This window comes from Chiloscyllium punctatum, chromosome 18 (assembly GCF_047496795.1).
Source record: "Chiloscyllium punctatum isolate Juve2018m chromosome 18, sChiPun1.3, whole genome shotgun sequence".
In the NCBI taxonomy this organism is placed as follows: Eukaryota; Metazoa; Chordata; class Chondrichthyes; order Orectolobiformes; family Hemiscylliidae; genus Chiloscyllium; species Chiloscyllium punctatum.
In genome coordinates this window covers 75,514,697-75,534,089 of record NC_092756.1, presented here as the reverse complement: position 1 = coordinate 75,534,089, position 19,393 = coordinate 75,514,697, and the positions used below count along the sequence as shown (strand labels likewise).

Below are 19,393 nucleotides of genomic sequence, written 5' to 3'. Positions count from 1 at the left end.
GGCAAGAGACTTTGTGGACAAATTAACCGAATCTGAACAATTTAGTATCTACAAATAGTGTTGTTTGGTTATGTCTTTGTTGTTTTTTAAAAAAACAGAGGAAGTCCAGTTGGAGCTTTTGTTTTCCTTGTTTTCCCGATTGGTAATAATCCGGTTTAAACTGTGTTTGGTGGCGGTTGAGATGTGTACTTTCAATTTCTAAGTGAAGTTATACCAGATGGGGTGTTTACCCCATCGATCTTAAATGTTTTTTTCTTTATTCATATTGCTATTCTATGGTATATTTACTTTCTATTCTGCTTGTGTTTGTGGTACGGCTCTAGCGAGAAGGAGGGAAAATGGTTGGGATGGCTAGATGCCCAGTTATGGGCAGTTTAGGATGGGTAGTTGCCCCCTTTGGGCAGGAGGTGAGTTTCCCTATTCAGCGCCATTGGCACTTTATATGGTGGTTTGTATTGCTTTTGATCTTTGATAGTTTTGTAGGTTTGTTAAATGTAGTAGTTTCAGTTTATGTAGTTTTTATATTTGATCGATCATATGACCCTAAGGCTCAGTGATTTGTGGTTCGGGTTCCTCTTCTCTGGAATTTAAATGTTACTGCAGAAGGTTATGGCGAATGACTTGATTAAATGGTGAACCTGGAATATCAAGGGAAGTCACTCACCAATTAAGAGGAAGAAGGTACTTTTGAGTGTTAGAAAGGAGAAAATGGATATTGCTTTGTTCCAGGAGACGCACTTGGATGACAGGGAGCATTTGAAACTACAGCAGAATGACTTTGATCGGGTTTACTTCACATCATTTAATACCAGAAGTAGGGGAGTGGCTGTATTGGTGAGGAGGAATCTCCCATTTAAGTTACAAGAGTGTGTTAAAGACACACACAGAGGAGGTTTGTAATTCTTATAGCCTTGATAAATGGGGAAGAATATGGTGTTTAAATGTTTATTGCCCTCCAGCTCAGCCCCTCAACTTTTTGCGAGATACGTTTTCTAAATTGATAAATCAGGAGTTCTGGCATATCATTAAAGGGGGAGATTTTAACTGTCTCATGGATCCCACAGTACAGAGGTTGCCCAAAGCCCCCCCCCCCCCCCCCCCCCCCACGATCCCCTCTGTACAAACTAAACAATTAATGGATCTGTGTGTGGAGTGAGGGTTGGTGGACATCTGGAGGTGTCTCCACCCTACAGGCAGGGATTTTACGTTTTTTTCCAATCCACACAGATGTCAAACCAGGATTGATATTTTTGCAATCCCCGTGGCAACTCTGGACTTGGTGGCATCCTGTACGATCGGTAATATTACCATCTCTGATCACACTCCAGTGTCCCTGTTGGTTAAGATTAAGGACGTTACAGTGGGTCCAAGGCACTGGCAAATGGATCCCTTTATCCTCCAGGATAATACGTTTGTGGAGCATTTGTCTCAGGAATTTTGGTCTTTCTTAGACATTAACTCACGCTCGGTTAGTAGCCAATCCTTCCTTTCGGAAATTGCCAAAGCCTATGCCAGTGGGTCAGTTATTTCCTACTCTGCCAGTAGGAGGCGGAAGAAGGGTGAGCAGCAATGTCCCCTCGAAACACAGTTGAAGGCAGCTGAGAAGGCCGACTTTGACAGGCCCTCGTTGGTCAAGTTACAGAGGATTATGGTGCTGCGGTCTGCATTGAATTCCGTGCTCACGCAGACAGCAAAGAACGAGCTAACTTTTGCAAAGCAAAGGTTATATGATCATGGTGACAGGTCTGGCAAATACTTAGCATATCTCGTCAGGAAAAGGAGAGCCCCTCAAGCCATTATGGTGATTAGGGAAGGGTCTGGGAACCGAACGTGTGACTCCAAAAAGATTAATGTGTCATTCCAGAGATTTTACTCTAAGTTATACCAATCTGAGGTTTGTGAGGAGGGGTGGGCCAAAATGGAGGCTTTATTCAAGGATCTGGAGCTCCCGGGTGTGACCCCCGAACAAGAGTCTTTTCTCAATGTCCCCTTATCAGAGCAAGAGGTGCAGGAGGCTGTGAAGCAGCTTCAGAGTGGAAAGGCACCCGGTCCTGATGGACTTCCCAGCGAATTCTAGAAGGAATTTATAAACATATTGTCAGGCCCAATGTTCAACATGTTTAATAACTCATATAGCCATGTTTGTCTCCCGCCATCTCTGAGAGAGGCCAATATTTCGCTTATTCGTAAAAAAGGGAAGATCCGGGGGACTGTGCTTTGTACAGGCCCATTTCACTCTAAAATGTGAACTTTACAATCCTCTCTAATACTCTTGTGTTCGGGCTGGAGACTGTGTTACCTTCTATTGTTAAAGAGGACCAGACGGGCTTCACAAAGGGCCGCAGATCCTCCAATAATGTTAGGAGGCTGCTTAATGTAATTCAAGTGTGTCAACAACAGTCAATATAGGGATTGGTGATTTCTCTAGATACAGAGAAGGCCCTTGACCGAGTTGAGAGGCCGTACCTTTTCTATACTCTGGAGCGGTTTGTTTTGGGCGAAGTTTTTATAAGATGGGTAACGGTTCTCCACAATGACCCTCTCACTGCAATCATCACCAACAGGGTGTGATCAAGCAATTTTAACATTTTTGGGGTCAGCCGACAGGTCTGTTCCCTTTCCCCACTGCTTTTTACAGTGAGGATTGAATCATTGGTGGAGGCCATTCATAGGGATCCCAATATATCAGCTCCAGACGTGGGGTCAAATTTACATCACAGTTTATTGTATGTGGACGATGTCCTCATTCTTTTGTCAAATCCAGCAGTTTCAGTCCCTCGCCTGTTAGCATGCATCTGTGTGTTTGGCACCTTTTTGGGGGACAAGATTAATCTTGCAAAATCAGAGGCTATGCCTATGGGTGGTCTTATGAAAGTGTTAAGTCTTGAGGGTGAATATCGATTCCCATTTAAATGGTCACAGGGGGGTTTTGTGGATTTGAGCATGTTCATTAATCCAGTTCTGAATCAGCTGTTCAAAGCCAATTTTGTTTAATTATTTGACAAAATCAAACAAGACCTTCAAAGATGGAGGTGCTTCTGGTCTCGTGGTTGGGTTGGATAGTGTTTATTAAGATGAATATTCTCCCTCGTTTACTATACCTTATTTGGATGCTCCCCCTGATTTTCGATAAGCAAACATTCAGGAGACTGAACGGCTGGTTCAGCCCCTTTATTTGGCATCGTCAGTGGCCCCTCATTAAATGAGCTAAACTGCGATTGTCTCACAGACTGGGGGGAGTGGATCTCCCAGACATTAAAAGTGACCAACGAAGCTCACTTTTATCCTACATGAGTGATTGGGCTTGTGGGGACCCTCTTTCAATATGGTTAGATATTGAAACCTCCCAGGCTAAGGTGACCCCTTACTCACTTGCTGTGTTTGGACAAAATGAGGACACTTCAGGAATATTGCCATCACCCAGGAGTTATCAATACTGTTAAAGCACGGAGGGCAATTCGGCAGAGGGAAGGCAATATTGGCAAGTCATCTTCTCTTACACCGGGTATGCCGGGTTTTCAACCGGGGATGATAGATTCAGGATTCAAACATTGGGCAGTTAGGGGTGTGTCTTGCGTGGGTGATTTGTTTGAGGGAGACACAATGATGTCCTTCGATCAGTTATCACGGAAACACAAGCTACCGAACAGGGACCTCTTTCGTTTATTTCAAGTTAGAGATTTTATTAAAAAAAAGACGACTTTTGACTGATGCCTCCAAGTCCGCCATAGAGAGAGGGGTGATTTAGCCCCATATCCTGCAGACCCCACAAAGTTCTGTATTTTTCTGACACAACATCCCACCAAACCCAACACAGACCTGGGGACGTTTCCAGGGGAGATGAGAAATCGACTTGACATCAGACAAAGAAGATCAAGCTTAAAAGTTATCCATCCCCGAGGGGACTTGAACCTACAATCGCAGGCTGAGAATGCCCGTGCCTTATCCATTAGACCACTGGGACCACATCTACAAAACTGAAATGGCAGCCTGTAAATACTGCACCCTGAACCTCTCGGATTGTGTTCTTCTCTGAGTTTTAAACTCACACTGATTGGTTGTTCCCCCTTCCATCTCACACGAAATCATTGGCTGCATGATAAAATTGATCTTACCTCCCATTTCTCCCCAAACGGACAGACAAGAAATCCACCAAAATCCAACTTTGCACAACTCAAGTCAGAGGAAAATGGAGCAGACAGGAAAATAGCAAAGGGCTGAATGTTATTTTGTGCAGCACATTCAAGATATTTCCAGTTATTTGGGAAGGAGGAAGTGGAGATTTTGCAAAAAGCTGCATTGAGGACAATTCAACAGGATCTTGGCGGGCATTCAGCCCATTGTGGCTGTGCTGTCTCTTTCAGACAATTCACCCCAAGATCTCCCAAACCCTGGAATTACCTTGTGCAAGTTTCTACTAAAGAGCATTTTCCATAATCTCGAAGCAGGCAAGTGATTTTTAACGGAGTAGTTGAAAAATCCAGTCAATTTGGATTGAGATGGAGTTGATATGGGATGAAGATCAGCCACCACAAAGACCAGGCTTTAAACGTCAACACCCCAAAAGGGATTTGACCCTCCAATCCACTACATCAGAAGCTACAGTCTTAACCATTAAGCCACAAAAACTCAATGACAATACTCTACTGGGAATAGTTGATCTGAAATGAGTGCTACAGCCGAGCGTATTCCAAGATCTGTCACGACACACTGAGGGATACACTAAAGTTTCGGGCAGCTGCTGCCAACCTGTAACAGGGAAAGTACACAGTCTCAGGTCTTTCACAAATTATCACATCGTCCTTTCAGTTCTCAGACCCTCTTGGTGCCTGACAATGAACAGAGATCATTTCCTGCCCAAGTACAAAATGCCTTCATTTTTTGTGACACAGAACTTTGAGAAATTTAAAAATTCCAATGTTTTGTTGGTTCTTTTCTCTCTGCATAGACTGTCCACAACTGATTTAGAACCTTTGTCTGCATTGTTATTTGATTTTTTATGAATAAAGTATATTTTTTAAATAAACAAAATCTGGAGAGAGAGAAGATCTGCCCGAACTTGCGAGACCCCCCTTTGTGGAAGAGAGCCAGCCCTATATCGGGACAGGAAGGAGATTCCAATGGCCCAACATGGATTGTTTCGGATAATACACTCGCCTCCTTGACCACAAAGTGGGGAGTGAAGTGGGAGTTGGCACGGGGCAGGGTGACACTAGGCACACGGACACACAAGATGGCCGCTCAGCCATAAGTTGGCCACTTGGCACACAAGATGGCCGCCGGACCACAATATGGAGAGAGACAGCAGAGCAAACACAGACACTGCCTGGGGCCACCAGAATGCCAGAACAATGCACTCACAACCGAGTTGATTATTTTAAGGCGGATGGGAGAGACAATACGAATGAATAACATACACTGCCCGCCGAAGGGTCTGGGTCAGACAACACCTTTGATAGAAATGCTAACTGTTAGATACAGCCTCAATACAGAGGGATAATAGTCAGGGCTGCAGTAATTGGCCTTCTCAGGAAGAGCAATTAGCGCCCATTACTACAGCAACGGACTTCCGCGCAGACGCTGAAACTGACAACAACTGCACTGAAATTAACAAAGGCCACGCTGGAACTGACAATAACTGCACCAAAACGTTCAAGGATTCTGCAATGTTTACAATAAACAAGCCATGTTACAGAGACAATAACCTCATCACTGACCTATTATATCACAAACTGTATAACAGTATCTTGACCATGTGCTCCGGGTTGAGAGAAGAATCACAGCTGACCACTGTGCTGTTGGTGCTGCTCTCTCCCCGGAGCTCCGGGATTTCCTTGGACAATAAACTCTGTTGGTGAACCCCGACTCTGACTCAGAGGCTGGTGATTTTCAGCAGTTGCCTTCCCACAAATGTTTGTCCAATCTGTGGATGTGGCACTCCAAGTACTCCAACGATGGCCTAACTACTTCACATCTCCATCATAGCCTCCTTGCAATTGTATTCAATACCTTGACTAAGAAAGGTAAGGACCCAAATGCATAGCCACAGCCCCATCAGTTCCAACCTTGAACACCCAGATTTCAATCATTCCCATTGACAGATTGGACCTTATCATAAATACCAAACATGCAGGTAATCTGGGGTTCAGCTGGTAATGTTGACAGAATATAGCTTAGACTGACACCAACACAACCAAAACAGAAGCTGCTTTGTCCATAGACTGGTAGGTCTATCTGTTGGAGCCCCAGTGATCTCATAGACAAGGCACTAACTTCCTAAACCAGAGATTGTGGGCTCAAATCTTATTTGGGTTTTGATTTTGTTGAAACCTTCATTGAGCAGCTGAGCTTAATCCTGTGTGGTCACGTGACCATGGCAACAAAATCAGGCATTCTCAATTGATCCTCAGCTGGAGAAATTTGAGCTGATAGAAAATTGGGCACGGTGGCACAGTGGTTAGCACTGCTGCTTCACAGCACCAGAGACCTGGGTTCAATTCCCACCTCAGGCGACTTTCTGTGTGGAGTTTGCACATTCTCCCCGTGTCTGCGTGGGTTTCCTCCGGGTGCTCCGGTTTTCTCCCACAGTCCAAAGATATGCAGGTCAGGTGAATTGGCCAATCTAAATTGCCCGTAGTGTTAGGTTAGGGGTATGGGTGGGTTGCGCTTCGGCGGGGTGGTGTGGACTTGTTGGGCCGAAGGGCCTGTTTCCACACTGTAAGTAATCTAATCTAAATTAAACAGCAGCTGTCAGTTCCAGAAAACAGTGCAACTAAGATCAAAGAGCTACAAAGATTCAAGGAAAACCAGTTCCAACCAGACTGAGGGTTGTATATTGGAGAAGTGTCAGCCTGAGTCAATCCACTTTATAGCTCCTGGCATGACAACAGTGAAGGGTATTGGTGTGACCCCATTGGATGATGTGAACCCAGCCTATGACCGTATTGGCCAAAGCCACAGAAGATTCTGGAAGATCAGGGACAGGAGAAGAGGAAAACACACCTGAACGCCAAACGCTTAGCGAAGCCTTGACTGGGTCCTGCAGTGGAGCTCTGACAATCTGCTCCAAACCTGTTCATAAAAGTCCTCCCATGAGTAGTGCAGGCCATTCAGCCCATCACATCCACACTGACCCTCTGAAGAGCATCCCATCCAGGCCCAACATTCATCATCCCACCTTGCATTCCCCAAAGCCAATCCACAGGACCTGCACATCTTTGGACTGTGGGAGGAAACCAAAGCACCCAGAGTACCCCATGGAGAGAATGTGCAAACTCGACACAAACAGACACCCAAGGGAGGAATCAAAGCCAGGTCCCTGACACTGTGAGGCAGCAGTGCTACCCACTGAGCCACCATGCCATCCCCAGGAGAATCTCAGCAGGTTTTCAGCCATTGTGACTGTGCTTTCTCATTCAGACAATTCACCTCAATCCTGCAAAACTTGTGCAAGAAGATGTTAGGCACCACTTCCCATCAACTGAATGCAGACTTTCCCAAAGTAGATTAGAAATCAAGTTGACAAAGTACAAGGGACTGACACCCCAAATGGGACTCGAACCCACAATCCCTGACTTAGAAGGCCAATGCCATATCCATTAGGCCACTGGGGCCACACAGCAGTCGGAAAATCACAGCCTTTATGTACTGCACCCGACCTCTCATACTGTGTGTTTCTGAGTGTTATCCTCTCACTGATTGTTTTTTACCCCGACCATCTCATGATAAATTGTTGGCTGCTTGATTAATCAATCTCACGTCCCATTTGTCCCCAAACGGACAGTTGAGAAATTAACCAAACTCCAATGTTGCACAACTCAAGTCTAAGGAATATGGAGCAGATGAGAAAATAGCAAAGGGCTCAATGTTATTTTGTGCAGCACCTTGAAGATATTTGCAGTTAGTGGGGAAGGAGTAAGTGGAGATGTTGCAAACAGCTGCATTGAGGACAAATCAACAGAATCATAGCAGGCATTCAGCCCATTATGGCTGTGCTGTCTCTTTCAGACAATTCACACCAAGATCTCCCAAATCCTGGAATTACCTTGTGCAAGCTTCTAATAATCATCGTTAAAAATCAGACAACACCAGGTTGTAGTCCAACAGGTTTATCTCAAAGTACTAGCTTTCGTAGCACTGCTGCTTCGTCAGGTGGTTGTGGAGTATAAGATTGTAAGACACAGAATTTATGGCAAAAGTTTACAGTGTGATGTCACTGAAATTATACATTGAAAAAAATCTGGATTTTGTGTGAAGTCTCCCATCATTTAGAATGACCAGGTTGGTTTCAGTTCTTTCATGTGTAAATCACAAATCATAGAACATAGAAAAATACAGCACAGTACAGGCCCTTCAGCCCTCGATGTTGCGCCGACCGAAGCCTACCTAACCTACACTAGCCCAATAACCTCCATATGCTTATCCAATGCCCGCTTGAATGACCATAAAGAGGGAGAGTCCACCACTGATTCTGGCAGGGCATTCCATGAACTCACAACTCACAAAATGTTTTTCATTGCGAAGTGAAATGGCAAGCTGTCCAATAAAAGCTAAATGCTGTGAATGCTGGAAATCTGAAACAGAGAAAATGCTGGAGAAATCATGACTCAAAAACATGATTGAGTTTTCTGAAAAAGTCACAAAGAGGATTGATGAGGGCAGAGCGGTGGATGTGATCTATATGGACTTCAGTAAGGCGTTCGACAAGGTTCCCCATGGGAGACTGATCAGCAAGGTTAGATCTCATGGAATACAGGGAGAACTAGCTATTTGGATACAGAACTGGCTCAAAGGTAGGAGACAGAGGATGGTGGTGGAGGGTTGTTTTACAGACTGGAGCCCTGTGACCAATGGAGTGCCACAAGAATCAGTGCTGGGTCCACTACTTTCCGTCATTTATATATATGTTAGTATCATTATGAGGTATCATTAATAAGTTTGCAGATGACACCAAAATTGGAGGTGTAGTGGACAGCAAAGAAGGTTCCCTCAGATTACAACGGGATCTTGATTAGAAGGGCCGATGAGCTGAGGAGTGATGGGTGGAGTTTAATTTAGATCAATGTGAGGTGCTGCATTTTGGGAAAGCAAATCTTAGCTGGGCTTATAGACTTAATGGGAATGTCCCAGGGAGTGTTGGTGAACAAAGAGACCTTAGAGTGTAGGTTCATAGCTCCTTGAAAGTAGAGTCGCAGATCGATAGGATAGTGAAGAAGGTGTTTGGTATGCTTTCCTTGATTCTAAATCAGATCTGTACAGTCTATGCAGAGAGATAAGAACCAACAAAACATTGGAATGTTGACATTTCTCAAAGCTTCTGTATCGTTGTGAACAAAAAGGCATTTGTACTTGGGCAGGAACTGATCTCTGTTCATTGTCAGGCACCAAGAGGATCTGAGAATTGATAGAATGATGTGACAATTTGTCAGAAAGACCTGAGACTGTGTTGTTTCCCTGTTACACCTTGGCAGCAGTTGCCCAAAACCTTAGTGCATCCCTGAAAATGTCATCTGAGATGTTGGAACATGCTGGGCTGTAACACTCATTGCTGCCAAGACTTTACACTGGCAAATGGCTATGTGTGCCCTAGTCGCATATTGGGTAAACCACTGTCCTCCTCAGTCTGGGATTGTGGGTTTAATTTCCCTCTGGGCTGCTTACGTTTTAAGCTTGGTCTTTGTAGGTGACTTTCGTCCCATGCCAACTTCATCACGATCCAAATTGACTGCATTTTTCAAACTACTCAGTTCAAAATAACTGTGCCTGTGTTGAGATTATGGCGAATGATGTGTAACAGAAACTTGCACAAGGCAATTCCTGAATTTGGGAGATCTTGAGGAGAATTGTCTGAAAGAGACAGCGCAGCCACAATGGGCTGAACGCCCGCTAAGATTCTGTAGATTTAGAACATACGACATAGAACACAGAACAGTACAGCACCGAACAGGCCCTTCAGCCCACGTTGTTGTGCCGACCATTGATCCTCATGTATGCACCCTCAAATGTCTGTGACCACATGCATGTCCAGCAGTTTCTTAAATGTCCCCATTGACCTTGCTTCCAGAACTGCTGCTGGCAACGCATTCCATGCTCTCAAAACTCTCTGTGTAAAGAACCCGGCTCTGACATCCCCTCTATCCTTTCCTCCAACCAGCTTAAAATTATGACCCCTGGTGTTAGCCATTTCTGCCCTGGGAAATAGTCTCTGGCTATCGACTCTATCCATGCCTCTCATTATCTTGTATACCTCAATTCGGTCCCCTCTCCTCCTCCTTTTCTCCAATGAGAAAAGTCTGAGCTCAGTCAACCTCTCTCCATAAGATAAGCCCTCCAGTCCAGGTAGCATCCTGGTAAACCTCCTCTGAACCCTCTCCAAAGCATCCACATCTTTCCGAAAATAGGGCGACCAGAACTGGACACAGTATTCCAAGTGCAGTCTAACCAAAGAAAGCATTTGTCCTCAATGCAACTTTTTCCAACATCTCCACCTACTTCCTCCCCACTAACTGCAAATATCTTGAAAGCGTTGCACAAAATAACATTGAACCCTTTGCTATTTTCCTGTCTGCTCCATTTTCCTCAGATGTGAGTTGTGCAATATTGGAGTTTGGTTGGTTTCTTGTCTGTCCGTTTGGGGACAAATGGGAAGCGAGATTGATTTATCAAGCAGCCAATTTTTTAGCATGAGGTGGAAGTTGGAAAAAACAATTAGTGAGAGTATAAAACTGAGAAAAACACAATATGAGCCATCAGGGTGCAGTATTTAAAGGCTGCCAGTTTAACAGCAGTCATGTCACCCCGGTGACCTAATGAATAAAATATTGGGCTTCCTCAGCCAGGGATTGTGGGTTCAAATCCCCTCCTGAGTAGATTAATTTTATAGGTTGCCCTCTTTGAACTTTACTTCTAATCGACATTATAAACATCCCCATGTCTGCATTCAGTTGATGGGAAGTGCTGTCCAACATGAACTTGCACAAAGTTGTCGGGGATCTGCTGGATTCGGTCGAAACTATCTGAAAGAGACAGCAGAGCCACAATGGGGAAAGAACTGCTGAGATTCTCCAGGGGTTGGCATGGTGACTCACAGTGTCAGGGACCTGGCTTTGATTCCTCCCTTGGGTGTCTGTTTGTGTCGAGTTTGCACATTCTCTCCATGGGGTACTCGGAGTGCATTGTGTTCCTCCCACAGCCCAAAGATGTGCAGGTTCGGTGGATTGGCTTTGGGGAATGCAGGGTGAGAGGATAGGGATTGGGCCTGGATGGGATGCTCTTCAGAGGTTGAGTGTGGACTTGATGGGCTGAATGGCTTGTCCCCTCACTCTAGGGCTTTTATGAACATGTTTGGAGCAGATGGTCAGAGCTCTGCTGCAGATCCCAGTCAAGGCTTTGCCAAGGGACTGGCATCCAGGTGTGTGTTCATTTCCTTCTTTTCCCTGATCTTCCAGAATGTTCTGTAGCTTTGGTCAACAGGGTCATGAGCTGGGTTCACCTCATCCAATGGGGTCACATTGCCAGGAGCTAGACAACGGATTTACTCAGACTGACACTTCCAGTCATCGAGTCATAGAGATGTACAGCACAGAAACACACCCTCGGTCCAACCCGTCCATGCTGAACAGATATCCCAACCCAATCTAGTCCCACCTTCCAGCACCCGGCCCATCTCCCTCCAAACTCTTCCTATTCATATACCCATCCAGATGCCTTTTAAACGATGTAATTGTACCAGCCTCCACCACTTCCTCTGGCAGCTCATTCCACACACACACCACCCTCTGCCTGAAAATGTTGCCCCTTAGGTCTCCTTTATATCTTTTCTCTCTCACTCTAAACCTAAACCCTCTAGTTCTGGAGTCCCCCACCCCAGGGAAAAGACCTTGGCAGTTTACCCTATTCATGCTCCTCATGATTTTATAAACCTCTGTAAGGTCACCCCTCAGCCTCTGACACTTGGATCCTATCCTTAGAGGAACTGGTATCAGCTTCCACCGCTGTGACTGTGTGTTCAACCTCATCCGTCCTCTTTTCCAGGTCTCCCAGCTGCTGTTCATGCTTCTGCAGCATGATAGAGATCGGGGCCAGCTTCACCTCTATCTGCTTCCCCAACATCTCGCGAGATTTCGCGAGCTCCTTCCCCAGGGCCTGGTCGGTAATCGAGTCCAAGGATCCTGCAGGCTGGGCCGGGGGCCTGGCCCCGGACACTGCTCCTCCCTTCTCCAACATCTCTGGACGATGAAAACGCAGGTAAGTTGATTTTTCACAATGTCCTGGGACTCCACAACCTTTTCAGAGTCCCAGGATATTGCTATGGTCCGGATTGGGCGGGATAGAAATTCTTCCCCCTGGTGCTGTGGTGCGAAACTCTGCAACATGATCGTCTGAGATCACCCCCATCTTGGATCCCCAGAGTGCAGTGAGAGAATAAAACTCAGAAAAACACACAACGAGAGGTCAGGGTGCAGTATTTAAAGGCTGCTATTTTTGCCTTGACTGTGCAGCCCTAGTGGCCTAATGGATAAGGCATTGGCCTCCTAAGCCAGGGATTGTGGGTTCAAGTCCCATCTGGGGTGTCGGACTCTTCCTTACGTGTCATTAATCTTTAATCCACTTTGCAAACATCCCCATGTCTGCATTCAGTTGATGGGAAGTGGTGTCCCATGTGACCTTACACAAGTCTTTTGGGGATCTGCAGGATTCAGGCTAAATTCCCTGAAAAAGACAGGACAGTCACAATGGCTGAAAACCTGCTGAGATTCTCCTGGGGATGGCATGGTGGCTCAGTGGGTAGCACTGCTGCCTCACAGTGTCAGGGACCTGGCTTTGATTCCTCCCTTGGGTGTCTGTTTGTGTCGGGTTTGCACATTCTCTCCATGGGGTACTCCGGGTGCTTTGGTTTCCTCCCACAGCCCAAAAATGTGCAGGTTCGGTGGATTGGCTTTGGGGAATGCAGGGTGAGAGGATAGGGGTTAGGCCTGGCTGGGATGCTCTTCAGAGGGTCAGTGTGGATGTGATGGTCTGAATGGCCTCCTCCCACCCCACTCTCGGGCTTCTCTGAACATATTTGGAGCAGATGGTCAAAGGCCCAGTCAAGGCTTCGTGAAGGGACTGCCATCCAGATGTGTGTCCCACTGCTCCTTTTCCCTGATCTTCCTGAATGTTCAAATCAACATCATCACATTAAAGATATTTTATTTCTTATCTCAATGAAAAGGGATTTGCCTTCAAGAGCACAAAGGTTTTGGATGTTGTCTCTTGAGGTTTGCTGATGAAACCGTTGATGTGCAGGGCCAACTGCAGATAATGGCAGAGACACTCTCCAGTGGTGACTGTCAGTGTTACCAGTCGTGAAGACTTCATCCAAGAAACTGACGGTGATCTTGACCGCAGTCTCACCACGGCCTGCAAATCACAATCGGCTTAACCAGACTCAAGAACTAAAGAGAAATCAAGAACATTGTATTCGTTGGAGTTTAGAAGATTAAGGGGAGATCTAATAATGACGTACAAAATAATACATGGCTTTGAAAAGGTGGATGCTAGAAAATTGTTTCTGTTAGGCGAGGAGACTAGGACCCGTGGACACAGCCTTAGAATTAGAGGGGGTCATTTCAGAACGGAAATGCGGAGACATTTCTTCAGCCAGAGAGTGGTGGGCCTGTGGAATTCATTGCCACGGAGTGCAGTGGAAGCCGGGACGCTAAATGTCTTCAAGGCCGAGATTGATAGGTTCTTGTTGTCTAGAGGAATTAAGGGCTACGGGGAGAACGCTGGCAAGTGGAGCTGAAATGCGCATCAGCCATGATTGAATGGCGGAGTGGACTCGATGGGCCGAATGGCCTTACTTCCACTCCTATGTCTTATGTCTTATGTCTTATGTCTTATGTCTTATGTCTTATGTCTTACATCTCACCGATATTACCAAGAAGGTTGGTCCCAGCAAAGGATCAACAGCGAGACCGCAAAAACACATTTCATATCTCTCTATGCTGGAACTTTCTGCTGTCTTTCTCCATTGAAATAATATCCAGTTGCTTTATTCTTCCTACCAAAGTGTATGACCTCACACATTCCCACATTGTCTTTCATTTGCTGAGTTTTTGGTCACTCCCTTGACCCATCCACCTCCCTCTGTAAACTCTGTGAGTCAGCCTCAGCAGTTGCCTTCCCACAAATGTTTGTCCAATCTGTGGATGTGGCACTCCAAGTTCTCCAACGATGGCCTAACTACCTCACATCTCCATCATAGCCTCCTTGCAATTGTATTCAATACCTTGACTAAGAAAGGTAAGGACCCAAATGCATAGCCACAGACCCATCAGTTCCAACCTTGAACACCCAGATTTCAATCATTTCCATTGACAGATTGGACCTTATCATAAATACCAAACATGCAGGTCATCTGGGGTTCAACTGGTAATATTGACTGAATAGAGCTTAGACTGACACCAACACAACCAAAACAGAAGCTGCTTTGTCCATAGATTGGTAGCTCTATCTGTTGGAGCCCCAGTGACCTCATGGGTAAGACACTAACTTCTTAAACCAGAGATTGTGTGCTCAAGTCTTATTTGGGGTTTTGATTTTGTTTAACCCTTCTCTGTGCAGCTGATCTTAATCCTGTGTGGTCACGTGTCCATGGCAACAAAATCAGGCATTCTCAATTGATCCTCAGCTGGAGAAATTTGACCTGATAGAAAATTGGCCAAACTAAATTAAACAGCAGCTTTCAGCTCCAGAGAACAGTGCAGCTAAGATCAAAGAGTTACAAAGATTCAAGAAGAACCAGTTCCAACCCAGACTGAGGGTTGTATATTGGAGAAGTGTCAGCCTGAGACAATCCACTTGAAAGGTCCTGGCATGACAACAGTTAAGTGTATTGGTGTGACCCCAGTGGATGTTGTGAACCCAGCTCATGATCGTACTGGCCAAAGCCACAGAAGATTCTAGAAGATCAGAGAAATGTAGGGGAGGAACACACACCTGGATGCCAGTCCCTTCACAAAGCCTTGACTGGGCCTTGCATTGGAGCTCTGACCATCTGCTCCAAACTTGTTCAGAGAAGCCCTAGAGTGGGGTGGGAGGAGGCCATTCAGCCCATCACATCCACACTGACCCTCTGAAGAGCATCCAATCCAGTCCCAACCCCTATCCTCTCACCCTGCATTCCCCAAAGCCAATCCACCGAACCTGCACATCTTTGGGCTGTGGGAGGAAACCAAACCACCCGGAGTACCCCATGGAGAGAATGTGCAAACTCCACACAAACAGACACCCAAGGGAGGGATCAATGCCAGGTCCCTGACGCTGTGAGGCAGCAGTGCTACCCACTGAGCTGCCACGACATCCCCAGGAGAATCTCAGAAGGTTTTCAGCCATTGTGTCTGTGCTGTCTCTTTCAGACGATTCACCCCTATATCCTGCATATCCTCAACATTCTGTATTTTTCTGACACAAGGTACCACCAACCCAACACAGACCTGGGGACTTATCCAGATGAGATGAAAAATCGACTTGACGTCAGACAAAGATCAGCCATGAAGACAAGGGTTAAAATGTCAGACACCCCAGATGGGACTTGAACCCACAATCCCTGGCTTAGGAGGTCAGTGCCTTATCCATTAGGCCACTGGGGCCACATGTGTGATGTTAAAATTGCAGCTTTTAAGTTTTGTTTTGCAAGAACACACCGACTGTGGCTCAGCCAGCACAGAGTCAGTGCCCTGGACTGAGGGGATTCGAAATCTCCTGGTTATATATGTTTTTCTCTTTACCCCCGCACTGCTGCCTAACTGTGGGACTGCTTATATTTTCCCCAGCACCCATGTTGTGTGTGTGCAGGTGTGAGACACAGGGAAAGACAACAGATGTACAAATCTTTATTCAATTCCCACCACCAGGAAGAAAGGAAACACCCAAGTGGCCAGTGACAAGCATCAAAGGGCAATGCTGTGTGACCAAACAGTGAGGGGGAGGGCACTCTCTGAACAGCTCAAGGATGTTGGGAGACACTGCGTGCTCCTTCTCCAGGGACACCCGGGCTCGAACGTAACCGCGGAAGAGGGTCAGGCAATCGGCCCTAACAACCAGTTTGGCCAGGCCCCGGAGCAGAGCCACGAGGAGATCCTCTGACCAACCCTCCCCCCTCGGCACTGGGTGCCCAATGATGGGGAGTGTGGGGCTGAAGTCCAACCAGAAACGGAGGAGAAGGTTTCCCAGAAAGCTAAAAAGGGAGTGCAAGCGTCCTGTTCCATGGACTCCACAGCACCACAGAACAAGCAGTTGGGCTGGGAGTCCGTGAACCACCGCAATCTGCGGACTGCCGCGTGCAATACCCTCCACCCCAGATCCCCGTGAGAAAGGGGGAGGACTCCCATGTAGAGAGCCCTTCACTGGGGATGGTCCCCACCGCCCGGTGGTAAATGGGCACGCCAGGGTGTGTCCGGGAGGTGGATGAGGGTGTGCAGCAGCAGTCTGTACAGGGCCCTCTGTGATACATCCCTGAAAGGGGCAAAACTAAAACTCCGGAGACAGCTCAGGTTGTGGGGCACAGGCTCCCGCAGGAAGTACAGGACCCCTGGGGCCAATGTGAAATTCCGTCCGGGCAGGAGTGAGTGCAGACGGGATCCCACCGCACACCTGAGCATCCTCCAACTGGGGCACTACGTGGGGTCTGAGCACCGTCGTTTTAAGGTGTCGGATGGTGGTGGCCACGTACCGGACGTCTACCGCTGCCCTGCTCGCTATATCCTGCGGCAGCGTCCAGCCCAGGCCCCCACCATCCAGCACGTCCCCGACCCTGGTCACCCTCACAGTCACGGCCCTCCCCTCCGACAGTCACTCGAACCCGCGAGTACGGAGGTGCGGATTCCTGAGCAACGTCTCCATGACGACAGCCGCGACTCCTGCCGGAGGGTAGGCGTGACGCGATTCGACCATGTTCCAGACCGTGAGCAGGTCCTGGTAAAAGACAGGCAGTGTCCTGAGAGTGACCTCCAAACCATCACGGTCCCTGAACAGGAGCTGAGTCTCGTAGTTGAGGTTACGCACCTGGTGGAAAAAATACGTCACCAGGGCACCCCGCCGAGGGGGAGGCTCAATGTAAAGGTATCGCTGCAAGGTCTGAAGGTGGAACGTCGCTACCTGGGTGTGAACGCACACCAGCGACTGACGGCCCCCCTCAATATGGAGACTCAGGACCTGCGCAGTGACCCAGTGCATCTTTTTGTCCCAGAAGAAGGGAACCAACATTCTCTGGATGTCAGCGACAAAACCAGGAGGAGGGACCAAAGTGACCAGCCGGTACCACAGCATGGCAGGCACCAGCTGGTTTATGACCAACACTCGACTCCTGTGAGACAGCACTCGGAGCAGTCCTGTCCAGAGGCCTAGGCGAGGTGAGACTTTGGCCTCCAGCTCCTGCCAGTTCCCCGGCCAGGATTCCTCAGCCGGGCTGAGGTAGACCCCCAGGTCGAGGAGATGGTGGTACTCCAGCTGAACCCCCGTAACTCCTCCGGCAGAGACTCCACCCGCCACGGACTGACCAGTCGTCTGAAATATTGGGCCCAGTTGATCCTGGTGGAAGAGGCCGCTGAGTACAAGGCCTGGCACTCACACATCCTCCCCAGGTCAGCAGGGTCGGTGAAAGGGAGAAGCACATGGTCAACGTAGGCCGAGATGACCACCCCCGTGCCCGCACCGCGCAGAACCAGCCCCGACAACCTCCTCCACAAGAGGCACAGGAAAGGCTCCACGCACAGGGAATCCAGCTGGCCGGACAGGGGGCATCCTTGGCGTACTCCTCTCCCAGAGCGAAGGAGCAGTGTCATGGAGCCGTTAACTTTAAAACTAATTGCACCTGCCTCCACTTGGTCCACACCCACACAAGCATTTCCTGTCATGTACCTGTCCAAATGTCTTTCTCAAAGATTACATACAGTGTGGAAACAGGCCATTTGGCCCAACAAGTCCACCCAGACTCACTCCCCAACATGTCCTCCTGACAAATGTACCCAACCTTCACATCCCTGAACAGTCTGGGCAATTTTGCATGGCTAATTTACTTGTGGGAGGAAACTGGAGCACCTGGAGGAAACCCACACAGACACGGGGAGAAAGTGCAAAATCCACACAAACTGTCACCAGAGGCTGAAATTGAACCTCGGTCCCTGGTGCTATGAGACAGCAGTGCTAACCACGGAGCCAACTTGGAAACTCTACACAAATAATCACCCAAAGGAGGAATCAAAGCCAGGTCCCTGACGCTGTGAGGCAGCAGTGCTACCCACTGAGCCACCATGGCATCCCCAGGAGAATCTCAGCAGGTTTTCAGCCATTGTGACTGTGCTGTCTCTTTCAGACATTTCACCCCCCATCCTGCAGATCCCCGAAAATCTTGAGCAAGAACATGTTGGGCACCACTTCCCATCAGCTGAAAGCAGACAAAGGGGATTTCTCCAAAGTCAATTAGAAATAACATTGACAGTGAACAAGCCGTAAATAATCAGATACCCCAGATGGGACTTGAACTCAAAAACCCCAGCTTTAGGAGGTCAGTGCCTTATCCATTTGGCTATGGGGGCTCTACCTGTCAAGGGTCAATGGCAACCTATAAATACTGAACCCTGCCCTGTCATATTGTTTTTTCTGCGTTTTCTACTCTTCCTGAATGTTTTTTACCCCTTCCATTTCATGCTAAATTGTCGGCTGCTTGATAAATTGATCTCACCTCCCATTTGGCCCCAGACGGACATTTGAGAAATCACAGCCGGTCAGACAGCGTCCGAGGAGCAGGAGAGTCGACATTTCGAGCATAGGCCTGAAGAGCTCATACTCGAAACATCGACTCCCCTGCTCCTCGGATGCCACCTGACCAGCTGTACTTTTCCAGCACCACACAGTTTGACTCTGATCTCTCACATCTGCAGTGCTCACTTTCTCCCAGTCGAGAAATCAACTCAACTCCAACTTTGCAGACCCACAGTTTGAGGCAAATGGAGCAGACAGGAGAAGGAAAAGGGCTCAATGTTATTGTGTGCAGCACTTTCAAGATATTTGCAGTTAGTGGGGAAGGAGGAAGTGGAGATGTTGCAAAAAGCTGCATTGAGGACAAATCAACAGAATTATAGCAGGCATTCAGCCCATTGTGGCTGTGCTGTCTCTTTCAGACAATTCGCCGCAACATCTCACAAATCCTGGAATTACCTTGTGCAAGTTTCTATGTCACATCATTTGCCATAATCTCAACGTAGGCACAGTGATTTTTAACTGAGTACTGTCGATGAAAATTCAGTCAATGTGGATTGAGATGAAATTGACATGGAATGAAAATCAGCCACAAAGCCCAGGCTTAAAACCCAAGCCCCCCGAGATGGGACTTGAACCCACAATTACC

General features: G+C 47.4%; 3 non-coding genes across 3 annotated transcripts; 1 reads left to right on the top strand and 2 right to left on the bottom strand.

Annotated features, from left to right (window-relative positions):
- Positions 1-7,540: 7,540 nt before the first annotated feature.
- Positions 7,541-7,613, bottom strand: trnar-ucu (transfer RNA arginine (anticodon UCU)). Its single transcript has one exon. It is a non-coding gene; the product is annotated as a tRNA-Arg (tRNA).
- A 4,886-nt stretch (positions 7,614-12,499) lies between these two features.
- On the top strand, positions 12,500-12,572 carry trnar-ccu (transfer RNA arginine (anticodon CCU)). The gene has a single exon. It is a non-coding gene; the product is annotated as a tRNA-Arg (tRNA).
- A 2,990-nt stretch (positions 12,573-15,562) lies between these two features.
- trnar-ccu (transfer RNA arginine (anticodon CCU)) lies at positions 15,563-15,635 on the bottom strand. The gene has a single exon. It is a non-coding gene; the product is annotated as a tRNA-Arg (tRNA).
- Between the last annotated feature and the right edge of the window lie 3,758 nt (positions 15,636-19,393).